Source organism: Lissotriton helveticus, chromosome 4_1 (genome assembly GCF_964261635.1).
Source record: "Lissotriton helveticus chromosome 4_1, aLisHel1.1, whole genome shotgun sequence".
NCBI classification, from domain to species: domain Eukaryota; kingdom Metazoa; phylum Chordata; class Amphibia; order Caudata; family Salamandridae; genus Lissotriton; species Lissotriton helveticus.
In genome coordinates, this window is record NC_136063.1 from 1,517,214,991 (window position 1) to 1,517,228,285 (window position 13,295).

General features: G+C 41.5%; 1 protein-coding gene across 5 annotated transcripts in view; it reads right to left on the minus strand.

The window, feature by feature from the left end:
- Positions 1-13,295, minus strand: part of LOC144829208 (aromatic-L-amino-acid decarboxylase-like) — an 833,710-nt gene that overhangs the window by 99,313 nt on the left and 721,102 nt on the right. The window lies entirely within an intron of this gene.

A 13,295-nucleotide genomic window follows, 5' to 3' on the forward strand; every position in this document is an offset into this window, starting at 1 on the left:
CCTTATCGTCATCCTGAATTAATCATTTAAAATGCTAGGGACAGATTTATGATAGGTGTATGCCTCTTTTGCGCCACTGTGCGTCACTTTTCTGATGCAGCGGCGGTGCAAAAGATTTGCTATGAGGCGACAAAATTACAAATTCATGCATTTAGGCAGATGTGTCATGGTGTAAAAAAACCGTGCCACATGAAACCGATGCAGCAGTGATGCAAAAGATGCACCATGTTGCAAGACAGGCCTCACTTGGGGCCATATGTATCAAGCTAATTAGCATTCGCAAAGGCCGAAATTCTGCGAATTTCGGCCTTTGCGAATGCTAATTAGACAAATGGTATGTATCAAACAAGTTTTATGCAAAATAAGGAATAGCAAAATTTGCTATTCCTTATTTTGCGATTGCACTTAAGGATTTGCAAATTTTGCGATCCCTTAAATGCAATGTATCAAACAAAAAATATGCAAAAAATGCCATTAAGGATTTGCAAATTGCCACCAACTTCTAGTTGGTGGTAATTTGCGAATTCTTTTCAAAAAGCTTTTTTTCCAAAAAACAAAAGGTGCCATATGACGGCCATACATGCCCTTAGGGCATGTATGTGCGCCATATGCCCCCAAATTTCTTTTTCAGGGGTGCAGCAGGGTGTTCTTGAGACACCCCTGCACCCTTGGAAAAATTCCTAATTTGCGATGAGCTAATTGCTAATCACAAATTGCACCTTCATTCCTATGGGCCTCCTGGCCCATGGAAATGAATGGGTAATTTGCAATTAGCAATTTGCTCATCGCAAATTAGGAATGGTAAAGAATCGCTATTTATTCCTTAAAATTCGCTATTTAGGAAATGCAAAATAGTTCGATGATACATATGGCGGTTCATCTCTAACAAGATAAGAAGCTTAGGGATACATTTATGATGACTGGCGCAATGAAGTGGACATCACTTACTTCATTGGTAGACCTTTACATGTATTATCTCCTCTGTATTCTTCATCAAGCGTAACTTTCATCTGCAATCCTGAGTAGGCCTCACCTTAAACAAACCTCTGGATAGGTTACACCTTATTGGCATCTTGAAACAATCATTTAAAATGTTAGGGTCAGATTTATGGTGGCCGTGCGCCTCTTTTGCTCCATTGTGGGTCACTTTTGTGTAAAAGATGCACCATGTTGCAAGATAGGTTTCAGTTCATCTCCAGCAAGATACCATCAGTTTAAAATGTATATAATTAGCATTGTGTAGGGGGCATGCAGAAGCAAAAGCTTTTATAAGTGTCAAAGTTGTTGCATGCAGTGCTGCACTTCTAGGTACTGTTTAATATGCTGGACTACATCTGCACTATGAGATACCTAAGCAAAGGCAACACAGGTGATGTGATTGTGAAATGAGGAAAAGAAACTCCACATTTTTCAATTACATCACCTGTGTTTCCTAAGTTTATGAATGACATTGTGCAGATGAAGTTTAGGTCTGTCCACGGACACAGAAGAGGTCTGGCCTTTGTTCAAGAGTGAAGTGGACATGACTTACTTCATTGGTAGGCCTTCACATGTATTATGTCCTCTGTTCTCTTCAACAACTCGAAATTTCATTTGGAACCCTGAGTAGGTCTCACCTCAAACAAACCTCTGGATAGGACACATCTTATTGGCATCCTGAAGCAATCATTTAAAATGTTAGTGTCTTGCGACACTTTTCTGAGACAACAGCAGTGCAAAAGATGCACCATGTTTTAAGATAGGCCTCACTTCATCTGCATCAAGATACTGTTAGTTTAAAATGTATATCTTTAGGACTGTGTAGGGGGCCTGGAGAAGCAGAAGCTTCTGTCAGTGTCAAAGTTGTTGAAAAACTGTTTGTCCTTCAATCTTTTCCCTTGTCTTTTCTAATTTTTAAATACATGTTTTAATATTTTTCAAATGTTTGTTCTCTCTTTCACAGATTGAAAGTATAAAAACAAAAAGTGAGTAATTTAACGACAATTATAAGGTAAATGTTTTGTAGTCTTCGTTACATTTCTATCACATTCACCTACTAGTAGTTCGACAGCTTCATTTCTTTAACCCTCAATTTCCTGCCTTTGCTACTTTCCTCATTCCTTTCTCTATTACCTTCTTACTTAACTCCTTCCACTCTTTTTCTCAGTCCCTCTCTTCTCATAGTTCCTCACTCTTGTTCACTCACTCCGTCTCTATTACTCTTAGTGTCTTTGACTGATCACTCTTTCACTACTTGTTCATAATGCTTTCTCTGTGTAGTTGAAGCACACTAAGGGGCATATTATGAACACAGCCAATAAAATTATTGCTGTTTTAATTGGCAGAAAACTGGTGCAAAAGTGGTTTTAGCAGCAGTTTTCTGCCGCAAAAGCGGCTTTGGTGACATATTTCTGCTGATAAAAGCAGCAAAACTTTTATTGCCTATGTTGATGATATGGCTCTATGTTATTTACATTTCTTTGCTGTTTCAATTAATCTTTTTCTGTTATTTTTTGTTTTCTGTTTTCTATTTTTTCTCTCTGTTATTCCCCATGTTTTAATCTTATTTTGAACATTCACTCACATTCTCCAAGAAACTCTTCTTTGTTATTGTTCTACTCTCTTTTTTTTCTTTCACTTCCTTATCTATTTTGTTTTTCACAATTATACCCTCTTCCGTCTTTTCTTCGGTAAATAGATCTATTAAACAGTATCTCTGGTTTACTCCCTATAGCTGTCTTTCTTTTAACATCACTCTCTGTTTACTTTCCTTATACTTACTCTTCTTTTTTTTTTTTTTTTTTTTTTTGGTTCGCTCCCGGTTCGCGAACCGGAAAGCGAACGGGGAAGCGAACCAAAAGAAATAGAGCTTGCCAGAGTGCTAAACATTCTAGCAATTTTTTTTGAAAGGGAAGGTAGTTCTGAAAAGAACTTTTTTTTAATGTTTTTGTTGTTTTATATTTTTTTTTATTTTTCTGAACATTTTTTGTTTTTTTTGTATTTTTTGAACAATTTTATATTTTTTTTGGTTTTTTTGGGGGGGAAACAACAAAAAACAGGCATTGAAAAGGGCTCAACAGGAGCAAAAAAAAAATTACTGTCTGGGGCGGTTAGGGCAATTATGATGTTCATAAGCTACGTTGATTAACGTTATGCTCATGTTTCCACAGGAAAGCAATGCACCGCAATGCAAACAGGTGAACTTGATGTGTGCAAAGTTCTCTTGAATGTTTGGCACGGTTTCCCGTGCCTCTGCTCCTGACAACGAAATTTGAGAAGTTGACCTGGCCACAGGAGTTGTTGTTCGGTTCTCCTGCAGGTCACGTATCTCTGCCCGGCTGTAATTCAATGGATGCCACCTGTCCATGTGCCGATGCATGGTATAGTTCCCATAGCTATACTTTTTATCAGTCCCTCTTGATAACTTCTCTTTGCAAATGAGGCAGGTGACATACCTCGCATTTACTTTTTTCTGCCCTGGAGGCATTGAAAAAAATTGCCAAATGAAACTGGCTTTCCTATGGGAAACCCGGGGCACCTCTTCCAAGAACTGTGGTCCTTCTCTCTCCTCTTCCTCTAGTTCTTCCTCTTCCTCCTCTGTGTTGGTGATGACCTGGGGAGGTGGTCCTCTCTTACCATGAGGAGGTGGAGGTGGTGGTGGGGGTGCACCAGCTGAAGCAACTACTGAAGCCATTGCTCAAGTATGAAATAAGGTCTTCCTCTCACAAAGATGAAAGTCAGAGTGAGGAAAGAAGGAGGGATTTTCATCATTTGGGAAAAACAATAGTTCTAAACCAATGAAAAGTGTTATTTTTAGGTCACCTGACCTAGCCTTACATCATTATGAAACCAAAAGTGAAATGAACCAATGAAAAGTTTTATTACCAAGTCACATGACCTCTCATGCTTATGTTACGCGCTGCAGAACGCGCCCCGGATCGCTTCCGGGTCGCTGCGCTTCGCGCCTCGGTTCGCGCTCCGGAGCACTTCCGGGTGCGCTAACGAGGCGCGTCATAAGATGCATTACGCGGCAACGCGATACTTCGCGCTTTCGCGACGCGGATCGCTTCTGGGCCGCTGCGCTTCGCGCCTCGGTTCGCGCTCCGGAGCACTTCCGGGTGCGCTAACGCGGCGCGTCATAAGACGCATTACGCGACAACGTGATACGTCGCGCTTCCGCGACGCGTCACGATGTTGATTTCTAACGCGGCAATTGCGCAAACGGAACGTTTACCGGTTCGCGGACTGGGTCGCGGCATCAGGATGAGCTAACGGGAAGCTTCCCGGTTCGCAAACCGGGAGCGTAGAAAAAAAATATTTTAAAAAAAAATTATTAATAAACATATAAAATATATTTTTGGATTTAAAGAAGAATACATTTTACAGCTACAGATATTAGCTTTTAAAAAACCAATGAAATTCACTGAAAAAACCATAGGTTATAGACCATATATAGTTAGGAATTAGCATTTACAAAACCTTGAAAATTCACTGAAAAAACCATAGGTTATAGACCATATATAGTTAGGAATTAGCATTTAAAAAACCTTATTTTACTCACACAAAACCATTGAAATTCCATATATAGTTAGTTGTACTAACTATATATCACGCACCCGCAATCCACTGCTGATGATGTCACATATTACATCATTCATGACATGGTCAGTGACATCACTGATGACATCACTGATGACATCTCAAATGACATCACTGATGACATCACTGATGACATCTCATTTGACATTACTGATCACATCACTGATGACATCATTCATGTGATAATACGATGAACCTCTTCAGACTCTAATATAACCTTAGATACACTCAGTGTAAACAGACACTCACAGACTGTCACTCATCCATGGAGTTACTCAGACACTTAGTCAGTCATGCAAAGAATCAATCACACCTCCATTTCCTCAACTATACAGTTATACACACCTTACTTATTCAATCATATACTAACACATATTTACTCTCTTTTACAATGCCTGATACAAGTACACAATGATCCATACAGCCACTCACACATTCACTGGCTCTTATGCACAGTTATTTATATATGTCAACTGTCACATGTACTGTGTTTTACATATGTACTTACTTTGACATGTAGCACTAAGATATCCATTCACTCACCAATGCACTCAGTCAACCGCCCATACAGGTGTTTCCACATGCACTTTTGAACCCATACATCTAATGAATCAACTGCTCACACATCTATGCACAGAGTCATACACCTCCCAGCCACCCACACACACACACTCAGTCTCCCATACAAATACTTGGGCAACCAATCAATAACCCATATACTTACTCATATAGCTACTGATCAACACATGCAGCAGTTTACAGAACAACAGACATAATGATGCACAAATTAAGACAGTTTAGTCACTAACTCATGCACTCAGTGACACACATTTATTCACTCACTCATACAGTCAATCATGCACCTAATAAATCCTTCATCCAGACACTTATACATCCACTCATTCTTCAATATGTAAGACATATTTTAACTTTACAGAAACATACAGTCACTGGATGTTGTCATCAGTGATGTCATCAGTGATGTCATTTGAGATGTCATCAGTGATGTCATCAGTGATGTCACTGACCATGTCATGAATGATGTAATATGTGACATCATCAGCAGTGGATTGCGGGTGCGTGATATATAGTTAGTACAACTAACTATATATGGAATTTCAATGGTTTTGTGTGACTAAAATAAGGTTTTTTAAATGCTAATTCCTAACTATATATGGTCTATAACCTATGGTTTTTTCAGTGAATATATATATAATTCGTTTTTTCCAAATGTTTCCAGCCTTTGTATGAGGTCTGTAATGGGGTCTCCCCTTGAGCATCTTGTTTGTATAAAAGGATTCTTCGTTTAATATTCAGGTCATTTTTGACACGGTTCCCGTCACGTGGCTCAGATCTACAATACAATGTGTCATAAGCTAGTTGCTATAAAAGGCTGCACATTAGCAGCTTTTTAGCAAACAGAACTATAAAGAGAATGTGGTAAGCATGTGCTTTAGAGGCAGGTAGAAACAGCCTTAAGAAACCTCATGATTCAGTGGCATTCTCAGGCGTACACCAGGCGCTCCCAAACACTCTTCCCTTTGACAGAACTGGAACAGCATCTCAAGGCCCAGCAAGGATGGACATATCCCACCTCTCATCTGTGGTTGTGTTCAGCCTCACGATGCACTTCTGTCATTTGGACCCATGAGTTTTATCTTCAGGAGCCCTAACCATGTGCCTAGACATCACCTGACTCAGAATAGTGCTAGTCTTCATGGTTGGGGTTCATCTACAATTTGAATTCGAAAGACTGTCTTTGCATGGATCCTGTTCTAGAAAGCTAGGATGAATTTTTTTACATATGTTTTAGGGTGCTATGTGCCCCCCTTTAGTTACTTAGGAGCGATGAAGTCTTAAAAGTAAGTTAGCCTCGGTCTTTCAGGTGGCCATTGAGTTTTCGCCGTTTGGCCCTGTCCACCTTAGCAGTATGCAAAGGTTTCCGGCCCTTTGCAAGGATGATGGGCAGCTGAACAAGCATCCCCCGGCGCGTTTCCTGCTGATTTTGGTGAGGCATTGTTGATGACGAGGAATATGAGGACATATCCCCCAAGAAACACTTACTTCATATTGTTAAGAAGAAAGACCCTTGTTTGGTTGGTATTTACCTCTTTGTAATCTTGTTGTCTTCTCTATAGGAGGATTTATGTTATCAAATATTTCTGGAAAAAAGATGCATCAGGAAAAATCACATTGCCAAAATGCACACAAGGTCACTGGTGACATTTTCTCGTGCTCCGTTTGCAGCTGTAGTTTAGAATATGTACTGGACATTTACCAAAGATGGTTACACTTAGTAATTAACCAGTAGAAAGTACTCCACTTGGGTAGATATTTTGTGCAAAACTCTGGACTCTTGTTGGGTAAAAGGGCAGGTGTGGTTCCTTGGTGGACCAGTCACTCACGCAGCTACCGACACACCCACATAGACACCCACTCAGACGCTCACACACCCACTCACGGACCCACTCAGACACTGATACACACACCGATTCATAGACCCACCCAGTCACACACCTACTCACAGTCCCACTCATATACCCACTCACAGACCTACTCAGACACTCTCAAATGCACTCATAGACCCACTCAAACACCCATGCACCAACTCACAGATGCACTCAGACACTCACAAACCCACTCAGGCACTCATGCACCCACTCACAGACCCATTCAGACACTCATGTACCCACTCGCAAGCCCACTGAGAGACTCATACACTCACTCACAGACTGACTCACACACTAATGGAGACACTCATAAATCTACTCAGACACTCTGACACCCACTCACTGACCCACTCAGACACTCATGCATCCAATCACACACCCAGTGAGATTTTTATTGTTAGTCACTCTGAGACCTACTCATGAACCCAACCCACTGGCAGACCTACTCAGACACTCTCATACCCACACACAGACCCACTGAGACACCTTTGCACTCTCTCACTTACTCTCAAAGGTTACAGTTAGCACATACAATTTAAAAACCTTAGAAATCACTTAAAAAACAAACGTTACAGGGACGTTATAGTTAAGAAATAACATAAAAAACATAGAAATTCACTGAAAAAACCAAAGGTTATAGGGATATTATAATTAAGAAATAGAATTACAAAAACCTTAGAAAGTCACTGAAAAAACAAAATGTTACAGGGACTTTATAGTTAGGCTCAGATTTCACTCATACAAAACCATTGAAATTCAGCAGTTATAGTTACTTGAGCTAACTCTAACTAATGCCCCTATAATGCAATGCTTATGACCTCACATTTTATACCAATCATTACATGGTGACATGGTCAGTGATATCACTGATTACAGCAGCCAGTGAGTGGAGGAGTTTTGTAACCTCTTCTGAGATTTAACGATATATACTATGCTACTGCATAAGTTAAATGACTATTCTTTCTATACTACTGAGTAATACTATTTCTAACATATGTTACCTGAGTGGTTGTGTGTCTGTCTGTATCTGTACGTGAGTAGGTGTGTGAGTGGCTGTATGGGTGTGTGAGTAGCTGTATGGGTGTATAAGTCGGTGTGATGTATGGGTGTGTGAGTAGCTGTATGGTTGTATAAGTCGATGTGCTGTATGGGTGCGTTAGTAGCTGTATGGGCGAATAAGTAAGTGTGTCAGTGGCTGTATGGGTGAGTGTGTAGCTGTATGAGTATGTGAATGGGTGTGTGAGTGACTGGGTGAGTAAGGGGTTGTCTGAATGGTTGTATGAATGAGTGACTAGCTATGTGAATGGTTGTATGTCTAAGTGAGCAGATGTGGAAGTGCTTGTATGGGTGGGTGAATGGGTATATAAGTGGTTTTGTGGGTGTGTGAGTGTTTGTATGTGTGAGTGACTGCTTGTATGAGTAGCCGTATGGAATTCCTGAGAGGTATTCGGAGGCCCAGCCCCCTTTCTCCACCACTCTGTAAAGGTGACTACTAGTTAAAAAACCTTAGAAATTCACTGAAAATCCAAAGATTACATGGACGTTATAGTCAGGAATTACCATTTAAAAAACCTTTCAAATTCACTGAAAAAACAAAGGTTACAGAGTTGTTGTAGTTAGGCTAACATTTCACTAGTACAAACCCAGAGGAAAACAATTGTTATAGTTATTGAGCTCCCTATAACTCACACCCCTGCAGTGCACTGCTTCTGACCTCACATTTAACATCACTCATGACATAGTCAGTGACATCGCTGAAGACATCTCAAATCACATCACTGATGACATCATCCAGAGAATTTCTGATGCACACTCACACACCCATATAATCATTCATACACCCCCTTCAACTGCCACACAACCATTCTCAAACTCATTCACGTACACATACCAGTACTTACACAGCCAGTCACTGATTCATAGATCAACACACATCTCCACTCACTCACCCATACAGCCACACACCTACTCACTCACTAATACAGACTCTGACATATCCAATCATACACTCATACAACTAGTCAAATTGAGTCAACCACCCAAACTCACATACCTACTCAATCACCCATTCAGTCAATCACAAAGGCACTCACAGACCCACGTACTTACTCATAAATATACTAACATGTACTAACTTACCTAAGCTGTCACTGACACAAGCACATACTCATCCATACAGCTATTCTCACATTCACTCACTTACCCATTCAGTTACACACATACCCTTCACTCACCTATACTGCCTTTCACATACCCAGTTACTCACCCATATAACACATGCACTCACTCACCAACACAGCCATACGCATACTCATTCACCCATACAACCCCTCACACACACATACGCACACATACACACTCAGTAACCCACACAATCACTAACTCACCCACTCACTAATCTATACAGGTAGTCACACACACCCTCACCCACTCTTACTTCTCATCGCAATGTCTCACAAAATCCCTGGGGAAATGTTATCGGCACACAGGTGAGCAAGATGGTGCAGTAGCTGTAGCACCTCTAAGTTGTCACTTGGTAGGTTAAGCCTTCATTTTACTCTGCTTTCTGTTTGCTTTGGATTCATGCGCCGCATCAGGGAATTGTAACTGATATTATGCTTTACAGGTAGATTAATATTGTCCAAGTTTTTGTCAAAAAATGCATTTCATGTTGCCCCATGGATAAACAAACCAGTGGGATTTCCTTGGTCTCATCGCAATGTATGCACATGGAAGATACTGTGTAATGGCAAGCAGTATATCTCTCTTTAAGCTTACTATTAGCTGATCATGAACATCTTCAGGTTTCTGAGAATGGTCATTGAAGGATGGAGGATGAATGCTACCCACAAAAAAACAAGGGCACAAACCACAATGCTTCTTCCTGTTTTCTCTCCAGGAACTGTCTTAAAGAAATACAGCACGTTTACCACCAGAGCATGCTTCTGTAGATTGTATATGGCCAGTTTTGCGTAGGGAATGCCCACCACAGTGAATTCTGTGATGTAGGAAGGAGTTTAATCCCCAGCAGCTTCTCTGAGGCGGGAAACTTTGCACAATCCAGGTTGGTCAGATTTATTTTACCACAAGGGATGCAGACACTCACTGGAACAGGGTTAGCTCTGAACTGCCAGCTGCAGTTTTCAACCAGCATGTAAACACCTTCAGTATGGACATTGACCTTCATGAACCCTCCTGCTGCGGTTTTTCTAGAATGTGAAGCTGAATGTGGGCCGCATCCTCAGGGCATCAAAGACAATAGACAGCACTGCAGAAGCTCTCCTCTGCCATGTTGGTGACCTTTTTTATTGAAAGTCCCCAGACATGATGTGGACACAGTGTCAAAAAGCCCTCCATGTACCACATGAGAGAAGGATGCCTAGAGAATCTACTACTATAAGTTCAAGTGGGTAAGTAATGACTCAGGCGGTCGAGCGTGAAATGAAATTTCAATTTGTAACACGTGCTAATACCAGGAGATGTCTAGGCGCGGCGGCACACCACATGTTTGCTAGACACAGTATGGTGTTAAGGAAGGAGTGACTGGGCTAGTTGGTAAAGAGCTGAGTTCCTAAAAGTTTACCAAATGCCAAGAGATTGTTTTCCACCTTAAGTGCAAGTGGGAGTGTGTTGCACAATCTGGCGGTGCCTGCAATGAAACTTTTCCCGACCATGAGGCCGTTTTGGCCCTGGGAATTATCAGTTTTGTGGATGTCCCCGAGCGGAGCTGCCTCTTTGGGATGTACCACTTGAACTTTTTTGCAAAGTATTTAGGGTCAAGACAATGTGGTCCTTTAAGAGCAATGCAGAGGGCCTTAAATTCATCCTTCTTTTAACTGATAGCCAATGTAATCTTGGGAGGGCATAAGTCACTGATTGATGCTTTGGAATAGCGAGCAGTAGGTAATCTGCTGCATTTTGTAGGACCTGCATTTTGTGTCATTGTATGTTGAGAAACAGCCCACTTCCATAATCTATTCTAGACAGGATAAGAGCTGTTACCACCACTTTCTGGGGTTCTAGCAGGATGAAAGGGAGAATTCTCCTGATAGTTTTGAGCATGTAGAAACATGTGAAGGTGATTGTGTTGTGTGCCCTCAAAGGACAGCTTGGTGTCAAAGTAGACTCCTCAGTTTTTCACCTTAGAGATCGGAGTTATAATTTCTGCCATTTCCTGTGGCCACCAGATTGGTTGTCAAAAAGAGGTATCATGCCCAAAAAGAAGTACCTCAGTTTTCCCTGTGTTTAGTTTCAGGCAGTTTTGTGACATTCAATGTCCAACTTTGCGCAGACAGTCATGAACTCTCAGTGCAGTGTCCGTTGAATCCCCTGAGAAGGACTTTATGAGAGAGCAGATGGGGGTGACGTGAAGATTGAAAAGTGTCGGGCTCAGCAAGGAGCCATATGGTCTCCTCTGCACCACCTTTTAATGTTTTGTTGAGCTTAACACCCTGCTTTGTTGCAGAAGTTCTGCAAATAGTTGGCCTTCGTGCAAGGGCAATCATGAATAGCCTGAGTGATCCCAACTTGTGCCCTTCCTGCCCTGTTTAGCTCATACACAGTTGTCGTTTTGGGCTGAATGTGGTCTGCCACCATTTATCATCAAGGTTGGATGGAAAAGTTTAGACCTCACGTTACTAGTTAACATACTTTATGGCACTAGAAAACATTAGCCTTCAACTAATAGACATGCGTATGGTCCGGATGATTTAGCTCACTTTCCCAAACTCCAAGATACTCAGGGGCATATTATCAAGGACCGGTGTTAAAATTATCGCTGTTTTATCGGCAGGAAAACTGCCGATAAAACGGCGATAATGGGCTTCATAAAACGCCCTTGTTAATTCCCATAGAAGCCCATGTTAACATTAGAACATGGGCTTCTATGAGAATTAACAAGGGTGTATTATCAAGCCCATTATCGCCGTTTTATCGGCAGTTTCCTGCCGATAAAACTGCGATAATTCTAGCACCAGTCCTTGATAATATGCCCCTCAGTTTTCCCTTTCAAAGGTACTGTAGAGTTAATCTTGGATCTGTGCTCTTGCTGCTGTCTTACATTCCCCAGGATAACTACCAGTAAAGAAATGTGTACTCATAAAGTAAAAGATTTTTGCATGAAGAATGATGTGCTCCATTTTACAATGAGCTACTTGCCATCTGGTTGTGGTCCCAAACTGTACATGTTGGCAAACAGCGCATAACCTTTTTTGCCATTTCACGGCAACTTCCTTGCATTACTTTGTGTTGCTCACTTTCAGTCGTGGTTACTGTTCTTGAGCATTTAGCGACTGTCAGTGGTTTATATTGTTCAGGGACGTAGGTTTTCTTTTTCCGTTGGACTGCAGTCCCATTTTTCTCCACAGACCCAGATTTTCTCTTTCCATTGGATTGCAGTCTCGTTTTTTGCTTTCATTTTTACATATATTCATATACTGATAAATGACAAACGTATTGTTTCTTTACAAAAACTCACAGCTGAACATACTTGCAATTGTATGTACTTGCATTGAACGTACACAACCATCTTTGAGCTACATTTTGTCTTCTCACCCAAGTCTACACAGCAAGTTAAGAAACCTTGAGGGGCTACTGTTTCATCACAAACTGAGGGCCTCATTTATTACCTGTTGGCATAGGGCAGCGGAGCAAGGCATCTTGCTGTGCTGCCCTACGCCAAAGTAAATGGGCAGGAATGCACCATATTTAAGTAATATGTGCATTCCTGTACTTTCTGCTTGCACTGATGCCATTTTGGCAGCATACGGCTAAAGTAGGTATCCTTGCCGCATGGTGCAAGGGTGCTTCATTGCAGGCAGGATTGTTTTTGGGCAGGAAGGGTTCCCCTCCTACACAAAAACAGTCCTACGAGGCTTTTCCTCTTTCCATGTGTGCTGCAGAATGCAGCAAGTATGGGCGAATTTTGCGGATCTGTGGTCCGCGAATTCACGCTAAATCGCAAAAAAGTCTGCGAATTCGCGGATTTCCCAGCGAACTCGTGGATTGTTTCGCGATTTCCATCTACTCAACTGGAGTACTTTCTGCTGGCTAATCAGTAAGTGCTACCTCGTTGGGTAAATGTATAGTGCTTTTCCTACACTGCAGCTGCGTAAAGGGCCAGAAGATTTGTCTCCCCTGACCGTGTGTGCCTGTAACTATGTCACTGCGCCAAAAGGCGCTGAGGTCCTTTGAGTGAGCTGTCCATCATAGTTGGGAAAGGGCGTGAACACGTTTGATACCGCTAGTGTGTGGTGCGGGGCTTCTATG